At 46.7% G+C, this 18,486-nt stretch overlaps 1 long non-coding RNA gene across 3 annotated transcripts in view; it reads right to left on the reverse strand.

Annotated features, from left to right (window-relative positions):
• The window catches only part of LOC118929906 (uncharacterized), a 39,257-nt gene extending 25,427 nt beyond the window's left edge, over window positions 1-13,830 (reverse strand). Inside the window, exons 1-8 of one of the 3 annotated variants that reach the window (XR_008995711.1) lie at window positions 13,244-13,788; window positions 12,288-12,552; window positions 11,123-11,343; window positions 8,151-8,230; window positions 6,929-7,038; window positions 4,037-4,127; window positions 3,767-3,886; window positions 2,127-2,236 (exon numbers count right to left, since the gene is read on the reverse strand). This is a non-coding gene — a long non-coding RNA (uncharacterized LOC118929906). Of the gene's footprint in view, window positions 1-2,126; window positions 2,237-3,766; window positions 3,887-4,036; window positions 4,128-6,928; window positions 7,039-8,150; window positions 8,231-11,122; window positions 11,344-12,287; window positions 12,553-13,243 lie in introns of all 3 variants that reach the window. The other 2 variants (XR_008995710.1, XR_008995709.1) reach the window with 2 other exon arrangements.
• Window positions 13,831-18,486: the final 4,656 nt, after the last annotated feature.

Below are 18,486 nucleotides of genomic sequence, written 5' to 3' on the forward strand. Positions count from 1 at the left end.
TATAAAAATTTAAAAGGAAAAGGCAGAAGTGGGCTCCAGTGTCAGATGTCAGCATGGAAGCACTGTGGGGAAGAAAACTCATGGGAAGGCAGGAGTGGGGCTTTGGGGTGCTGGCTATGTTCTTTCCTAACCTAAGTAGAGCCTCCACACAGATCTTCATTTTGTGATAATTCATTGCATTAACAGTTTTGGTTTGTTCCCTCCTCTGTATGTATACTGTCCTTCAAAGCAAAAGTTTTAAATAAATTTTGATATAATTATTTTTATCTATGTTTAGGTATTCAGTGAGATTTCAATAAAGATGTTCACTAAATATTCATGAAGGTTCTTTGTGGCTGGTGGGATTTGGGGTGATTTTAATTTTCTTCATACTATTGCTTGTATTTCTATAAAATGAATCATTTCTAGAACTATATGTGCATCATTATAGAACTATAATGCAGGCATCTTGCTCACCAGGAAGGATGGACAAAAGCCAAGATGTGTTAAAAGAGGAATAAATGTCATGAGGACTGCCCAGCAACAGAACAGAGCGTCTGCTCTACAAAGGAGTGATTGCCTCACTTTGAAAGTGTCCAAGCATTTGAGGGGATTTGTTCATCCTGTACACCTCCCAGACCTCAGCGTCCATGTGTCTGAGTCCATGACTGTACTTCAGGCCGGCTATTGTCCAGTGGAATTTGGGAAGCATCTCAATGTCACAGGAGCATTTTCCCCAAAGCCAGTTGGAGGAGGGGTTATTTCTGGAAATGATTCATAGTCATGTTTGGTCTCTTTTCTGACATGCATTCTTGTTAGCTTCTACACAAAGGCTGTTCTTTTCCATCTGGATATTCTGTCAACCTTCCTGTCATTCAACTCAAATGTTCTTGGCCTACATTTGTGGCTTATATCACTTTTGTTTGTGTAGTTCTTCTGTAATTTCTGCAGACATTCTCAACCATAATACTATTTTCCCTCCTAAGATATATGTGAGTTTCAGCATTCTATTAGCTGTATATTTTGCCAGTAGAATATTTTAAGTTATGATCTCCTTTTCCTTATTTAACAGTGTGGCATTTGCTCTCTGCCAGAGCACCAGCCAGCACCAGGATATACTATAATGAAACATTAGGAGACAGAGATTTTTTTTTAGATCTGTCCATTTAAATTTATCCCCAATATCCAGGTCCAGAACCAGGGCACAGAAGACACTCAATAACTATTTGCTGGAAGGAAGGAAGGAAGGAAGGAAGGAAGGAGGGAGGGAGGGAGGGAGAGAGAAAGGAAGGAAGGAAGGAAGGAAGGAAGGAACCCCCTCCTTGCCTTCAAAGATCTCCAAATAGTGGAGGAAATGGACATGCATTTAAGGTAAAGGTTGTGGGCAACATGCTATGAGAACCCAGAAGAGAGAAGAAACAGGTTTTTTAGGATTAGGAAGGGTTTTGAGCTGGGTTCTAATTAATGAAATAGAATGAGAAATGGGTGGAAGCCATTTCAGGTAGAGGGAGGAGCCCAGACAGAGGGGGAATGTTATAGGCTCACGTGGAGACCAGGGTTACAGGCACGGCAAGGACAGTAGGAACAGGCAAGCCTGAGGAGAGAGGGTGAAGAATTCTGACCCACATTCCAGAAAATGTAGGTGGATTCCATAGGCGGCAGGTGGGAAGGACTGAAGGCATTTGATCAGAGAAGGGACATGTCAATATCTATACTCTGGAAACAGGACTCTGTGGCCCCTTATATGCTCTGTTTGAGAAAGATGAGATTGCAGGCAGGGAGACCATTAGGAGCTTTTGCAAAGTACAGGGAGAGGAGACTGGGCATTGACAATGGGAATGGAAGGCAGGACAGTTTTGAACCCTGTCTTAGTTCGGAGCTTCTGAAAAGCAGTTACCAATACAGTACTAGGCTAATTTGCAAGAGATTTTCTGGGAGAACACCTGTAAAACATAAAGGTGGTGCGAGTCGTCCAATCACAAACTGGCCTGATCTTGGTGGAGACAAGGAGGCAGGACTGGAGGGCAGAGTCTCAGATGCAGCAGGCCCAGAGAAGTTTCTGCCATGCTGAGGGGGAGTGCTGGAACCACGGGCTCCCTCTGAAGGAATGCCACATGTCACAGAAGTTGGCTGTATGTGCTCCTCACCAGCTGGCATGTGGCTCAGTACACACACAGAGAGGCCAAAGGGGTCTTCAGCAGTTGGGGCCTCCAGCCCATCATCTCCTGAAGCAGGAGACATGAGCTATCTGCCAACACTGCCCGGAGAGGGAAAAGTCAGCATTACACAGGGTTTGCAGGTGGTGTCAGGGTGATGATAGTACTGGAGAGAGGAAGGCTTTACTGGAGGCAATAGTGAGCGTGAGGTCTAGTTTGAGTTTCCTGTGGAGTATCCAGGGTGTATATCCTGAAGATGGCTGGAGATCAAGGATGAACCAGCAAAGATGCACAGCTGCTCACTAAACCCTGTGTCCCTATTTTCTAGGCTCACCACTGTCAACATTTCTTAGCCTTCCTTGCAGTTAGCTGCTGCCATGTGAGTTCTAGACAGAGGAACATAAGCAAAAGTGTGTGCCACTGCCATTCCTAGTCCTTGGCCCTTGAATCCTTCTTCTCATGCTCCTCCATGTCCCTTCCTCTTCCACCAGCAGGGACAGCCCTGACAGGACAAACCTGAAACCACATGTTGCCATGGGAGAGCCACCATCAACCTGAGTCCTTGAATGACACATGGGATGGAGTCACTCCGCCCACCTCGCATGTCCTTGGGCTGCTCGCTTGAGCAAGAATTACATTTCTATTGCATTTAGGCCATTGCCTATTTATCATTTATCTGCTACAGCAGAGAAGCCAGCCCTAACTGACCTAATCACCCCTAACTAGCACACAGAGGACCAAGAGAGAGGCCAGGCTAAAGACACAGCTGTAGGAGCAGCCAGGAGACTGCGGGGAGAGTAGAGAAGAGAGGAGGAAGCTTGAGGGACACCAGCTGACACCTCTGCCTCCAGGGGCCAGGAAGGTCACAAGGGACAGGGGGCCATAACCCAGACTTAGGAGGGACTGATGTTATTGCCACTGATTTTCAGAAGAGGTAGATTAGGCTCTGAGAGATGTGGTCTTTCGGTGGCAGAATCAGAGCCAGCACTCCTCTGCTGGCGCCCTCTGCAGCCCATCTTTTCATTACCCCACTGCTAGCTACGGGACTGCTTGGCCCCTCCCTGTTGGCTCAGGTCCTCCTGCCTTTCATTTCCTGGGATCAGTCTTGGCCTGAGTCAAAAACTAAGCTCCTGCTGCTCATTTCACGCCCCCACCAGGACCCTGGGTCAGCCGTCTGGTCATCTGGTCATCTGCCTGAGGCTGAGACTCAGCTCGCCTCGTGTCCCCACCCTCTTCACTGGGCTATGGCCCAGACCCTGAGACCAAGTGCCTGTCCAACTAATCTGCCTGAAATATCAGCCCCAACCCTGACTAGAGCTTTGCTTTGCTGTTCTCATCGTAGGTGCAGAGGACTGGGGTTTGCAAGCAGACACGTCCCCACCCCCCAGCCCTGGCCCCTGTGCTTCGTATTAGAGAGTCTCCACCTCATCTGGAGCCCCAGCTGGTTCCCTTTCCGACCTGAGCCAAGCGTTCCCACACTTCCTCAGCCTCACAAGCCTTCTTCACGCTCAGTACCTGCTCAGGGCTGTGTCCCCCTCACGGCACCCCCACTGTCCGTCCAGCAGCAAGCCCCTGCCCTATCACAGCCATCAAGGATGAATCAGAGCGCCCAGAAGGCGGGGCTCTGTTACTCACCAACACTTGCTTCTGAAATGGGTCCCCGGCTGCTGGGGTTCCTGTCAGCTGAGCTTCTTTGATTTCTGTTGTCATCTGATTTCCTTTCTGAGATGTCACTGGTATCGTTTGTCAGTCTTTGACCAGATTTAATAAGACCCTTTCACTATGACTCAACATTTTTCTAACAGGATCTTAGCACTAAATAGTCTGTTTAAAGGAGAGAATGTTGGGATTCTGATTCGGGCTGATGTCAAAGCTATGAACTTGGGTTAAGACCTCCATACCGAGTAAGCAGGGACAGACTCAGCTGGGTCGAGTCCTTGGGGATTTCAGGTCAAGTAGGACTGCTTTTTTTTTTTCTTTGGTATCATTAATCTACAATTACATGAAGAACATTATGCTTACTAGGCTCTCCCCTTCACCAAGTCCCCCCCACATACCCCTTCACAGTCACTGCCCATCCAAGTAGGACTGCTTTTTGAGAATATATGCTTCCTCTCCTTTATACTGCTCTTAATTATTAATAAACATACTGAACATGAGAAATTTAAATATTTCAAGTTGGACTTCACTCTGCACATCTTATAATTTTCCTTCTTTGGGAATATAGAGAAAGAACACAGTTAAGAGTGCCCCAGTTCTGCTTACCTAACAGCTATTTGGCATGTTGAAATGCAGGGATGTCTCAGGTGTCCCCACAGAGCCTGGTTCCCAGCCATCTAGCAGTCAGGTGACATCTAGGTTCAGGCCATTAATGAAAGCAGGGTATCTAGAAGTTGTTTCTAATTTACCAGCAATGACTTCATCTTTCAAATTGTATAACAGATTTTTTTGGCCCCAGTGTTGAAATAACTGGTCAAGAGAGCACCCCCATCCTATAGTTAACTTTTACCACCTGCCTTTTTGCTCTCCACTGGGGATCTTGATTTCTCCTATGAACTTCCAACTTTTTAAAACTCTTCCCGATATCTTATCAGAATCATAATAGTCTATATTTTAGCTTTTCCCATTCCTTGAGGCCTTATTCTGTATTCACTAAAATTTGACCTGAATAATAACCAGAATACTCACATGACATTAATTAATGTCAAAGGGCAAATTAATTTTATAATCACTAACTATCGAATGAGATATATTTCAGAAATGATTGTATATAACAAGTACATGGATAAATGGATCTGGGCTTCCTTTGGAATTTTATTTTTAATAAAAGGATTTGAAAATAAAAGGAAAGAATGTGGGTTTTATGGACAATAGACACTTCACTCATTAGAGAAACGTTTCTTGCATACCTCCTCTCAGAGAGGCTCTCTGTCATGGCCCACTGGGGATAAAGGGTGATTGGACATGGCCCCCAACTATAGGATGCTCATGGCATATAGCAGAGACAAGGCACATGTGCAAATGAGTAGCATACGAGGCAGAATAGGATCACTCTTCAGAGGCAGAGGAGGGAGGTGACCCCCCCCTTAGGGAACTGGGGGGGGTTTGTGGAGATGTCACTGAGCGAGGCTTTGAAGAATGGGTTTGCAAGTGAAAACTGATAGGTCTGAAGGGGATCCAATGGATTATCTTCATTTACTGAGATGCCAGGAGGTTAAGCCACCCAGGATCACTGTAAGAATAAGTGATGGACCCAGGATTTGAACTCTGAGCTGATTCTGAAAAAAAGTTTGATTTTTCCAGTATAGCTGGGCTTTCACCCAATTGTTTTATTAAAGATGCTCTTTTTCCCAGGCGAGGATGTTTTGATTTTAAGGATGAGAAACCGCGCACAGTTCAAGGGAAGGGGACAGTTTATGTTGTTGCCTCTGTTTTTGCTTGTTTGTTTCTGTTTAAAAATATAGGTGGGTGGGTGCCTCGGGGAACCCAGGTGAGGAAGCAGGGTAGACTTGTGGGTGCAGGGTGGGAGGGGTGCCGATGGGGGCCCTCAGTCTCCCCCGCTCTGATTCTCACCTTACTCCTCCTCTCCCCTCCATCCTTCTCTTCCTAGAGTGAGTCATCATTGCTTCCTCATCAGTCTGCCCAGGGCCCCAAAACTTTCCAAGCCTGAGGAGCTTCTGGCTTCTTTCATTTCTTCTCTAATTGGACACTCAGCTGGAGCAGTTCTTCTATCTGGGCAGAGCCCTTCATGCCAGTCATTTATTAGCTGTTGGTCTGACACACCCAGTTCCATGCAACTGTGATTGGAAGCAGTGAGGGCGGAGAGCAGGCCAGAGAACTAATATCACTTCCATTTTACAAGTGAGAGCACGCCCAGAGAGAGCACATGACATCCCAAAGATTACACAACTAGAAAGCCATCACGTACAAACTCTGGCCCCATTACTGTGCCAGAAAATTGTCTGTCCAGTCCTGGATGCATTTTCTGTCCTGACTGGCTCCTGATCGAATCCAGAAGTGGTCCCAGGATTTCTAAGATTCAGGAACTCTGAGATTGCCTATCTATTTGAGCTTAAATGCAGTATGAGCTCTGACAATTTCTGACATCACAATGACTTAAATTACCATCTGTGCTGATTGAGATGAAGGACCAGTAGAAAGAAGACTGTGGGACAAGAAATAGCTACTGAACTTGATAGATGGGGTAGTAATGATGGCTATGGTGTAAGGATGCTTATGTAGTAATGATGGTTATGGTATAAAGGATGATTATATAGTAATGATGGTTATGGTGTAAGGATGGTTGGGATATAACGATAGTTACAGTGCAAGGATACTTATGATAATAATGTTGGTTCTGGTATAATGATGGTTATGCTGTAAGGATGATTATGGTAGTAATGAAGGATTGGCTTCTGTTGCATTAGACATTTCATGAAGGAAAAAAGAAGCTAAGCTCAGGGCTTTAAACTCTTAGGCTTAAGTCAAATCATGGTCAAAGAAGCTGAGAACTTCATGGTGGCCCTAATAGAATTTCTTATCACAGACTGAGGGCTAGATCCAAAATCTAGTTGTGTAAGCTTCCAAATTACAAAACATGTTCAGCCTTCAGCCTTGTCAAGAAGTCTTCTTTGTTAAGGTTAGGAAATTGTCAGTATGGCATATGGGACATTGAGATTGAGATGAGGGCATTTGGCTGGGTTTTCAAGAATCTGAGAACCTTGTACCCCAGGTCCACTGAGACTCCCTTACCAGGAGAAACACCCCTTTGCATATCATCTGAGACCACTCACCTGACTTAATAACCTTTCCAGGAAATACGCATTCTGAAGACTTACCATCACCTCTGCTCATTACTTCCAAGCTCATATTTAGAGTCAGAACCATCAGCCTAGCTCAGCTTCTAAAGGAGAAAGTTTATACATCAAAACAATATCAACAATAGCAAGATTCTGGGACGTTATACACATACGAATCTGAGGTGAAAAGAAATACTGGACTGGACCACACGTGTGGTACTCATCCAAGATTCTGGACATCGTGTGCTCGCTCGAAGAGCTGGGAGCAGCCCTGACAATCTGGTGGTTGTTTGACTGAAACCTGGGACCAGCAGTGGCCTCCATTTAACAAAGCAAAGAGGCTACAACTTCTCTGGGATAAGGTCAAGGAAGGACTCCAAAAAATTTAGGGATGTGAGGAAGTTGAAATTACTTTGTGCACATCATCTATTTACCATCTGACTGTCTCCCAGGAGGATCCAGAGATGCCCTTTTATTAAGGCTCTGAGAAATGCTTTGGTGAGAAGACCAGCAGCCTAGAAAGCCTATGAAAATGATAACAGGACCTTTGCCGGGAGCCATGCTACTCAAGCTGTGTAGCAAAGCTCAGGCTGGAGGAAGACCCCCCACAAATCAAGGGCCTTTGCAGCTGGCTCCCCCTATTACCCACATTGATTTTGTTTTCCTCCATTATACTATTGGCTTTGCTTTGCTCGCGTTTTGCTGAGCAGTGTGGAAAAGATGACAACATGAGTTTCCCAGAAGCTTTTCAGGACAGTGCTCCTAAAGAATGGAAAACGCAGGGGCCAGATGGCAATCTTGGCATAGAATACCAAAGCCTACTGTTAGTTAGTCAAACATTGACCACCCCATCTCCACTAAGTGGGAATGCCCCCTTTTTTTTATCACAATGCTAGTGAAATTAGTGATGAAGAGTTTTATAAGAAAATTAGAGAAATAGAATCATGAGGGAATATTGAATAGAATAACCCTGTCTGACACGTAATCCATCTTGTCATGTTTTCTTCCCTCTGCTACTTCTATAGCTTTTCTTCCTTCCTAATTACAGCCCTTTACTAGAGTTCTTGCCTCATACGTGAAATTACCAAGTATCATAATTCTTCCCAATGATAAAGATACCTCAAGACAAGTGCTGGGCATAGAAGCCACAGAGCATAAATCTGCAAAGAAGTGAAAAACTAACCTTTTCAAAGAACATTACTTCTCTCTCACTTACCAGCTTTACATCTCCCTGTATGGCCCCGGAAGATGGCTGGTTAGCCAGAGACAGGTAAGATTCCTCAAGGGAGGAACAACCTAAGACAGGCATAGTCGCAGGGGGGCCATCAGGTGAGAAAATGGGGGCCAACAGAGGTGAGGCTTAGAACCTCACCCCCCCACCAGTGTTGAGAGAAATTGTCTACACCCGTGGAAGTTTTGTTACCCTTGTCCAGCTTGAATTAATACCTAGTCTATAGGCACAGACCTGACCATCTACACCTGCTTTTTTACAGCACTAAATCATGCTTTCTATCTATATCCTGCACCTACCTACTACATCAACATTTTATTAGAAACGTAAAGGAGAAAATGTGAGAATCACATATAAAGTATAAAAATCAAATGAATAATCATACATCATATTTGACTTGATTGTTTATAGTTTAAGATTTGTAGTCAAAACAGAAACAGTTTCTATGACATGAATGCCCTTGCATTGTTCACCATGTAAGAACTTGTTTAGTCCCTGCAGTAGTGGAGTCATGGAGACTTGTGTATTATATGTCAGGGAGATTTTGGTATCCACCCAGAAGAAAGAGAAATGTAGATAAGGGGAAATTTAGCTTGCTGCCTACTGAGCCCTATAAAGGGGGTGTATGGTGAAGATATGAGTTTATGATTTTAGATTGATTATAAATTTATTAAAGCCTCTAAGAATATTTTTGTGGGAAAGAATCCTAGCTAACTGTGGCAGTAGGTGACCTGTATTTCACCCTGAGCTGATAGACTCCATAGTCACTGCTACATACTACATGCTCCTGCAGTCACATGCACTACTTAGAAACTGCGTTGCATAGAAACGTAAAACATGATAGAGTACATGTTGCTAGGAAAAGTTTTGGTCAAGGAACAGAAAACGATCACCTGTCTAACACTTGACCAACCATGAATAGATTAGAAAGAAGAAGAAAGAAAAAAGCTTGCCTATATCTATTAAAGACTGCCTATACCAATTAATCAACAGAACAATAAAAAATAATAATATCCTTGTGCAAAATGGTATAAATAAAGCTGTCATCGGCACTTTGTCGAGAGACCACCTCCATCTGACTCTGTGTCCTGTCTCTCCGGCACCGACTCCGTCTCATCCTTTCGGGCTTCACACCCCCCTGCTGGAGCTGGACTCTGGCAGACCTTCTCCCTGAAATGGGCTTCCTGATTTAGTGGGAATAATGGGGTCCTGCAGCAGTGAGTTCCCAGACAGTGCTTAACCAGCAGATAAGATGGGCACAACTATAGAATGTGCAGAAAGGGTGAGGACTTAAGTTTGAACTGTAAGGACCACAGTTACCTTTGAAGTCAATCAAGTGAGCACCCTACTAAAGTATTACACCATACAGGCAGAAAAATTCTTGGCCAATGGAAACCTGAGTAACCACAGAAGGAAGTCATCCTACTAGGTGAAGAGTGCCAATCATGTGATAGCAGAGGGACCTTGGAATGGGTGGTAAAAAAAAAAAAAGTAATAATATCAACCTAATGACAGTTACAGAAATAAGAACTGCTGAAGTTTTAAGCAGTAAAAACTAATGAAAAATATATACATAAATAAACATTGTGTAAAAACAAACTTGAAAATTATACACACATGCCTCTATTTCCACTTTACCCATTGCCTATTATTTTAGATAAGGAGAATTGGTGGCACTTAACTGATGTAGTTCATAGACCTCATCTGAAGGAAAGGCCACACTGGTGCATGACTAGGGAACTGGGATCACCAGAGATGTTGGACTTTGAGCTGGATCCAGAGATGGCTGGGACTTTGTGTTTCTCTTTGGGGACAGAGGCTGTATTAAGGAGAGCTGATCTGATACCTGGACTCATGAGTCACTGAATGGCAGCTAAGTATGGGTAGATATATGGGTAAGTACCTAGCCACAGAAGAAGCAGTTGTGCGAGTTATTTGCAGTCACTTTCAACCCTTCCCAGGCTTCATCCTGCCCCTGACCCCAACCCCCAGACCTGCTCCATCAGACTACATTTCCCAGACTTCCTTGCCAGCTTCCAGTTAGGGCTAGCCATCGGGAGGGACTGGCGGGAGATTGGCAGGGAGGAAAGTGAGAGGAGCTGGTTGCCCCTCCCCATTCTCTCTGCTCCTGCAGCCTTTCCAGCTGTCTGTGCTGCCACTCTGGCCAGGCGGCTCCTCTCCCACAGCCCAGCGCCAGCCAGACAGCCTCTGTGGCGCCAGCTCACATGGGTGGCCCTGGCTCTTGGACACCTGGCTTCATTCACATCCTCTCAGGGTCCTCTGTACCCTAGGGAGGCGGTGGCTTCCTGCAGTCATGAATGTCTGGGATGCCTTGCCTTCAGTTTCCTCACACCTTGTTCCTGATCCCCCACGTTAAATTCCCACAGTTGATCTGTGGGGATTAGGTTGTTTCCCAAGCCTGGCGGCTACTTTCTATGCTGTCACAGCCCTAGAGTGAGGTGATAAGCCCTATAAATTCCCATCTTCCTGATTTGTTTCCCATAAAGTCTAACTGAGCACAGATCAGTTTGTGAATCAGTTAAAAAATCAAAGTCACACACATCAGTGCCCTGCAAGGACATCCAGAACTGAGATGGAAAATTGGGAAGCACTGCGACATTGTCCTAAGGAAAGATTGCATTTGCTTCACAGCAGATGGTTGCTCCCTGGAAGTGTTGCTTCATCCCGTGTAGTGTGACGGGGTGCAGGAGGGGTCAGGGCCTCCAGCAGCTGGTGGCCATTGTGACAGCGGCCCCAACTTCATCCCTGCCTACAAAGCCACTCTTTCCTCTTGAACACACAGGGGAAAATGTCCTCTAGGGAAACTGTGCTCTAGAAATCAACTTTTAAGAAAATGGAATATAAATACTTGACATTTTAAAATAGGTAAATGAGTTTTTAATCATATGCTTTACAAACAATACTGGTAATTTTGGGAAATATAAAATTCCTAATACCTTTAAATACTAGATCCCTGTTATCAGAAGCACACCTCACATTAGGCAGCCTCGCTTCAGCTTCCTTCACTTGGCAGGCAGGACTTTGGGTATGGGTGCAGTTAAATCACTCTTGCTTTCTAAGCAATGTCTGTGTGCTGTTCCCAGCTTACAAGAAGCTCCTTTGTCCGTTTTCATTTTGTCCTCTTAATACTTAGTACTCAGGAGTTTATTTTCTAGTCCTAAAAAAAGCACTGAAACATTAAATTTTAGTAAACACTGTGTCTTATCTGTTTCATAAGGTGAAGGTAGTTAACAGGCCAGCATGAGGGAAGCCACAGAAGCGGATCAGCTCTAATGAGGGCGATCTGGCCTGGAGTTTCACTCTTCCGCCAGGTGCTGTGAGGATCCCAGGTGAGCCACGTCCCCACTCAAGTCTGAGAAGCATGCTTTAGGGTGTGGAGGTTTTGCTAAAGCAATAAAAAGTTAAAACAGCCATGGCCAGCACACAATGTTGAAGTTTGAATCTGGGCTCCAGCGGTGGCTGTCTGGGGCGAGTCATAGCTCTGAAGGAAGAGCAGAGGCAGCTTGGGGCTTACAGGGCCTCCACATCCGAGGAAGCAGCTGACAGCAGGGAAGCACATGCTCTGTCTGGAGTGAGCTGTCTCCTGCCTCCCACAACCATGACAGCATGAAAACCACCTCCGGCTCTTCAGAAACTGCAGTGACTACCGTGGACACCCATTTCCCCTGCCTCCTTCTCAGCAAGGCTGCGGGCTCAGCAGTAGCTCTCTTCCCAGCTCTGGTAGACCCTGTCAGTGTCCCTTAAAGAGGGGCTCTTTTCCAGCACCGTCCAACAGACTCCCACACGCTCATTAGCCAGGAGCAGTCGCTGGCCTTCGCCTAAACCTTACCTGGCCAGGCAGCGAGCCCTGTGATGGGCAATTCCCAACAGTGGCTTCCTGAGCACAACCAGGAAGAGAGGCGCTGCCCAGGGAAGGCAGCCACGGGCCCCCGTGGAGAGTAGGGCACACAGACATCTGAGGGCACAGGGGTCTTCTGGACCATGCAAGGGGCAGAAGGGAAGAAGGGTGATGGGAGGGGTGGGGAGCGCCCACCAGGGCCACTGCCTCCCAGTCTGCTGTTTGCTGGGGAGGTGGCAGCCGGGCTGCCTTGGAAGCCCCACCTGAGTCCAGAGGAAGCAGTTTTCCTTGTTCCGGTTGAGGGGATGGATTCTCCCCAAGTCCACTGGAGAGGATGCCAGTGAATCATCTTCCTTGGAGGCCAGCAGGGGTGGGATGCAGACATCAGGAACGGTTCCACCCCCCATAACTGTCCCTCTTCCTGTCCTGTCCACTGGCAGCAAGTCCAGGCAGCTGGCACCCCAGGAGAGAGTGCTTTCTCAGCACCCTGGAGAAGTGCTGTTCCTGCTGTGTGATGATCTCTCCTGACTGTGGCCAGAAGAGCAATAGGCAGAAAAGCAGATCTGTCCTGTTAGAGCTCCCTGAGGTGGGTGAACGGCTGGCCCCTATTTAAGCAGCCACCCCAGGCCTGAGCAGCAAGGGCCCAGGGGCCAGTATCCAGTCCAGGGTCATAGCTGAGGTTGGATGCCGTCTCTGTGTGCCTTCCCTACAGCAGCTTGAGGGGACTATCAAACATAGGCGTCAGCCACAGACCTCTCCCCACGCAGGGGCCTGCTGCTCCAGTTCTGGCTTAGACATGTAGGGAAGGTGGGGTGGGCTGGGTCTTTGAGAAAGACTCCCTCACTCTTAAAAGGAAGCTCCAGGAAGATGCAGGGTCTGGCTGTGATGGGGCCCACATCTTGCAGCCCTGGAGGGGGTCAGTCTGAGCAACCATCTGGAGATGGCAGAGCACAGCGATGGAAAGAACCTGGGTCCCTGATGCCACCATGGAGTGACCGTCCCACCTCCCAAATGCCATGCAATCAGAGGAAATAAATCCTCTTCCCTCAGACAACTTGGCTTGGACTGTTTTTGGAACTTAAGCTGAAGGCCTCCTAATAACAGAGTAACCCTGCTACTCACACAGCAAGAACACTGCAAAGCACAGGCCCAGTGGTGCCCTGCAGCTGCTTTATCCATTTATCATTTCTTAGCACACCCCATCATAACAGCTACTCACCTTTAGTGTGCTTGGGGCTGGCTGGAGGAGGGCAGCCCAAATTCCTCCACCTTCTGATAGGGGCTCAGAGATGGGAAGACACTCTGGTCAGGATAGCAGCCCCCTGCGGAAGTGGGGCCACATACAGCCCTGCATTCTCCAGACGCCAACCTTTGTAACACTCACCCTGCCCCCAGGAAATGGTGACGGGTGAGAGCCTGACCCATTACATATTTGCACGGTGACACAGAGTCAACTTCCGTGGAGAACAGAGGGTTCTCTCCTGGCCTCTCCACCAGCCCCACCTCCCGGAAGTACACCTAAGGGAAGGTGTGATCTGCAGGCCGGCCCAGGTGAGCTCAGCCCAGCATTTGTGAGCCCTAGGCACCCCAAGCTCCACCCTAGGCTCTGATCTTTAAGTGGCTGCTTTACCTTTCCACCTGGACATCCCTCAAGCACCTCAAAATTAACCTGTTCCAAAATGTAACATCATTTCCCCGGAGACTTGTTCCTGTCACTGGTTATTCCTCCCAATAAAGCCACCACGTTACTCATCAGTTTTTAACATGTAATGACTCCAAGCAGACAAAATAAACAGGGATGTGAGAAAGCTGGTGCATGGCCCCTTGGGAGTGCAGTGACTAGGGCGGCTCCCAGGGGCTCTGGGTGAGCGGCTGTAGCTCACTGGCGGCCTCATAAGAGCCAGGGACTCAAAAACCAGGGACTGGGCCCTGCCCGGTTCGAAATATATTTGCACTGATATTACCTCACCTTTTTAGGTTACTCTTAGTATTTTTGTACACGTGTTGTGTTTTTCCAGCTTATTTTAATATTCCCTGAGACTGTTACATGCTAATTTATCTATGACCATCTCAAAAATATTAGAATGTCACATTAAGTGACTTGGAACCTAATTCTTCAAACCAGACGGACATTGATGCAGTGGGGTGCTTTTACCAGGCTGGCTGAGTCTGAACCTTGGGTCACCATTTAAGTTTAAATGACATCTTTGTGTCTCAGCTTCCCCATCTGTAAAATGGGCATGATGGTGATAAATAAAGCATTCAAATGTGGTAATGTACACTCAGAACAGTGTCTGGCAGGATCAAGTGTCATATAAGCATTAACTCTTTCTTTTTTAAAAAATGTTTTATGAGAAGTGTCATTCATATACAAAAGTGGAGGGAATGGTATACTGAACCCCCACACACCCGTAACCAAGTTTCAGTGATTATCAGTCTCTTTGCATAGAGACCTCCACCCACTCCTCTCTCTGAACCAGACAGCATCCCATTTCACCCAAATATATTTAGTATATATCTCTAAAAAATAGGAATCTCTTTTGAAAATATAACTGGGACTCATTCTTGATTCTGTTCCTTAACCTTCTCCACCCAATCTGCTAAGGAGTACTGAGGATAACTCCAGAACAGATATCCACACCTTTGCCTGGCCCAGGGCTCTGGTGTTGCTGGGGCTGTAACAGCTGCCGGCCTGGGCCCACCTTCACCCCCAGCCCATCCCCCAATAGCAGCTAGCAATACAAGGTATAAATTGGACAATGTCATTCAGTGCTTAAAATCTTCCAGGGGCTTCCTACTACAGGGAGAATATGATCCAGGGCTTCCAGCAGGCGACCTGGACTCCCTTCCTCCTCCCTTTGGGCCTCTGCTTCCCGCTCCATGGCCCACCTTCTCTGTGCAGCCTGCAATTCACGCCAGGTGTCCACACTTCAGGAGCTTCTCAGGCATCGCCTCCCAGCCTTCCCTCAGAAGCTAGACCTGGTCCCTCTGTTATTTCATCCTCTTTGCTTCCTTCTGAGATTCCTCTGATGTGTGATTACTACATATATGTCCATTTACTTGTTTATTGTCTGCCTCCCCACTGCCTGTGAGGAATTCCAGGGCAGAAATGGGGGTCACTGTGGTCGCAGGGACTCGCATGGGGAACAGAGTGCAATGAGGTGACCAGATAGTGTTTGTGGAATGACAGCTGTTCTCAAAAGCTCAGTTAGACCTGGATGGCATAGGTGTGGGTACCGAAGGCCTTGGGGGATATGCACAAGCCTAGTTTTGCTCTTAGGTCCCTAAGGTACCATCTGCTGTGTTGTGTCTTTATTTCCTTGCTCTCTATGCAAGTAATTTCTGTGTCTCTACACCTCCCTCCTCCCAGGGGCCAAGGCCAGTCCTCTTCTGGTCTATGTTTTTTTCAGGTGTTCTATTCACAATGAGGTCTGAGTGACTAATGTCCCTGAAACTGCTTCAGTCCCACCTCAGCATTCATTCATTCGATTCACCAGCTGTTGCAGAGGGAGTGTGGCCTGCAGGCTGCACGGCTGGCCAAGCCCCAGCCCTGCTTTGGCTGCCTTGTGGAGCTGTTCTCAGGACTGGAGTGGGAGCCATGAGGGCTGCTGGCAGGGCAGACATAAGCAGATAGCACTCACATTCTAGGAATGAATATGTATTTGTGAAGAATGGGACCCTCATAACCCTGTGTTTGTGACATCTAGGATTGCTTTGGGGTCATGAAATCACAGAAAGGTAGTGTTCTGCCCAAAGGATGTGTTTGTTTATATTAGTAAACTAGTATTTACTAAGCACTTGGCATTGCCACCCACAGTGCTAGGTACTGGGGATAGAAGGAGAGCAAACAGATGCAGGCCCCTGTCTGGGGTGTCTGCATTCTAGCAGAGAAGGTGAACATACTCTTATAAATATTTGATTACATAATCTTGGGAGGACTCAGCTTAGTATGGAGGTCAGGGAAGTGCTCCTTGAAGTCGTGTTTAAACTGCAACCTGAAGGGTAGGCAATCAGGCATGGTGCAGTTGCTTGACAGAAAGATCCCTGAATTGCTTCATACCTGCTAACTGGCACAGCAATGTGACCTTCCATTGCTGACCAATCTACGGTCACTGCCAATACAGCCTTACAAATTGCAGCTATGTTATTAGGTCTCCACAAATTTTCTTCCAGAATTTTTTTTTTAATGTAAGTAATAGAAATCTACTTACCCCAGCTCAAGGGGAAGAAAAGGACCTGATTATAAGGACTTGTGTGTAGATCATGAACCCTAAGGCAGCCTCATAAGGGAACACCAGGACCTGGAAAATTGTTTCCAAGCTCTGCTCCCAGACACATGGCTGCTTGTTTCCATTTCTGTCTGCATGGCATCCATTTTCTGTCCTTGCAGATGCTCACACACAGCCGTCCTGTCACCTCCAGGCTAATGCATCCCTGAGCAGTGGCCAGCGCAGAATGGCTTTTCCAGTCGGTCCCTGGTTCCCAAGTCTCAAGCAAGACCTACTCTGCTTGGTGCAGGCAAGCAGGCAGGTGTGCTCAGGAGGGCCATGGCGGGCAGACCCCAGAGGGCACACACACGTGCCAATCGCTAAGCCTGGAAGCAAGCCCAGCCCCCGCAGAGCAGCCGAGCTGCAGCCTGAGGCAAGGGGGAAAAGTGCATACCTCCTGCAGATTTTTATGTATTTTTTTAAGGAACTTTTTTTTACCAGAACATTAAAATAGTCAAATTATTGAAAAAACATAGGTTTATGAAACTCACAGCACTATTTTAAGTTTAAATATTTTACTATATAAAAACAGAATTTATTATTTTGAAATAAAGAGAAGCTGACCACTGACTGTACTGGGGACGCCAAAATGATTTCTAAGACCTAAGTATGGAAGGTGTCAATAACTCTGGGAGGCTCCAAATGGCCACGCCACCCATAAAAACTAAATGCCATCTGTTATTTAAGTTAGAGATAGAAGACTGGCATCCTCATTCCTGCTGGAAGACAAGCAAAGTGTCTGTCTCACCCAGTCCCCCTCACCGCCAGCCTGAGAGCCCTTCTGTGCAGGCACACCTTGTGGGAACGGTGTTACCTACATTAACGAGTTGCTACCCCCGTCGGCTCTGCAAGGTACACAGTGTTAGTATACCTCCTCAACTGATTAGGAAACTGAGGCAGAAGGGAGGTTAATTTGTTTAGTGTTGGTCCACAGTTAAGTGACAGATGGGGGCTCCAATCTGGACAGTGACTCCAGGCCCTGTGCACAGACCAGTGTGCCTGCCCACCTCTGGGCAGGTCACTCAGCCATAGTGTGGCACCTGGAAGTCTCCTTTCACATAGGAACTTAGGAGGACCTGGGTTTACTTTAATAGGGTGTGGTCTCCTAATGGGAGCAGCAATTGGCTTTAGAGAACAAAATCTAGGCTGAAAGGTCAATTTAAGGCATCACCCATCAGGGATTTGAGAGGCTGGGTACCCACTCGGTCCATTCACACATTACTTCTGCTCTGGGAGAGGTAGCTGAAATACCTGGCTAAATTGGTGAGGATTTGCAATGTGAGTCCCACCCCACCTCCTTCCTCCAATCTCTCTAAATGGAATATCAACCTGAAGGATTTTACCAACAGATTGCTGTGTAATCTAGCTGCTAGCATTGCACTGACATTTACCATCTCTCTGGCTTATAAATCCCAGCATTGTCTCTTAGGGCCACACACTCCCAGGAGCGAACAAAGGGTGCTCAGAGCTTGCACTGCATTGCTATTCCTGGGGGCGGGGATGAGCAGGGATGAACCAACTAGGGAAAGTCCTGAGAAGTGGGCGCTTTGACCAGAGTGGTTTCTGCTGACGTCCTCTTCTGTTTGTTTTAAGTGATAGGCCATGGCACTTCATAAAGGATGGGGTCTTATGATCTGGAAATCAAATATTGACAAGCACTTGGAGAAGCAGGGCAGGAAACAAGGTCCATGTTTGGATGACAGTGGCACTGCTCAGAAAGTGGAGTACTGGCCGCAGGCGTAAATTCCAGTCCATGGCTGCATCCCGGCAGGTTTGTGGCAACTGTCCAGCAACAGTGTTCTGGTGCCCTTGGGGGCAGAGACCCAGAGCCAAGTCACAGCTCCCACGGGTTAAATTTGGTTACTGCTGAAGCCTGATTTAGAGAAATCTTGCAGACGGTTTCTTAGTACTCATCTTAGATTCTAGAAAATTCTAACTCTAGTGCAAACTACCTTTTCTCCATTTTTTAATTGAAGTACAGTAGATACACAACTGTATTGTACGGGTTTCAGGTATATGATATAGTGATTTTTTTTAAGGTATCACTGATATGCAATCGTATGAACATTTCACATGAACAGTATTGAGGTTACTACATTCACCCATATTATCAAGTCCCACCCACACACCCCATTGCAGTCACTGTCCATCAGCGTAGTAAGATGCTATAGAGTCACTAATTGTCTTCTCTGTA

Source organism: Manis pentadactyla, chromosome 2, assembly GCF_030020395.1.
Source record: "Manis pentadactyla isolate mManPen7 chromosome 2, mManPen7.hap1, whole genome shotgun sequence".
In the NCBI taxonomy this organism is placed as follows: Eukaryota; Metazoa; Chordata; class Mammalia; order Pholidota; family Manidae; genus Manis; species Manis pentadactyla.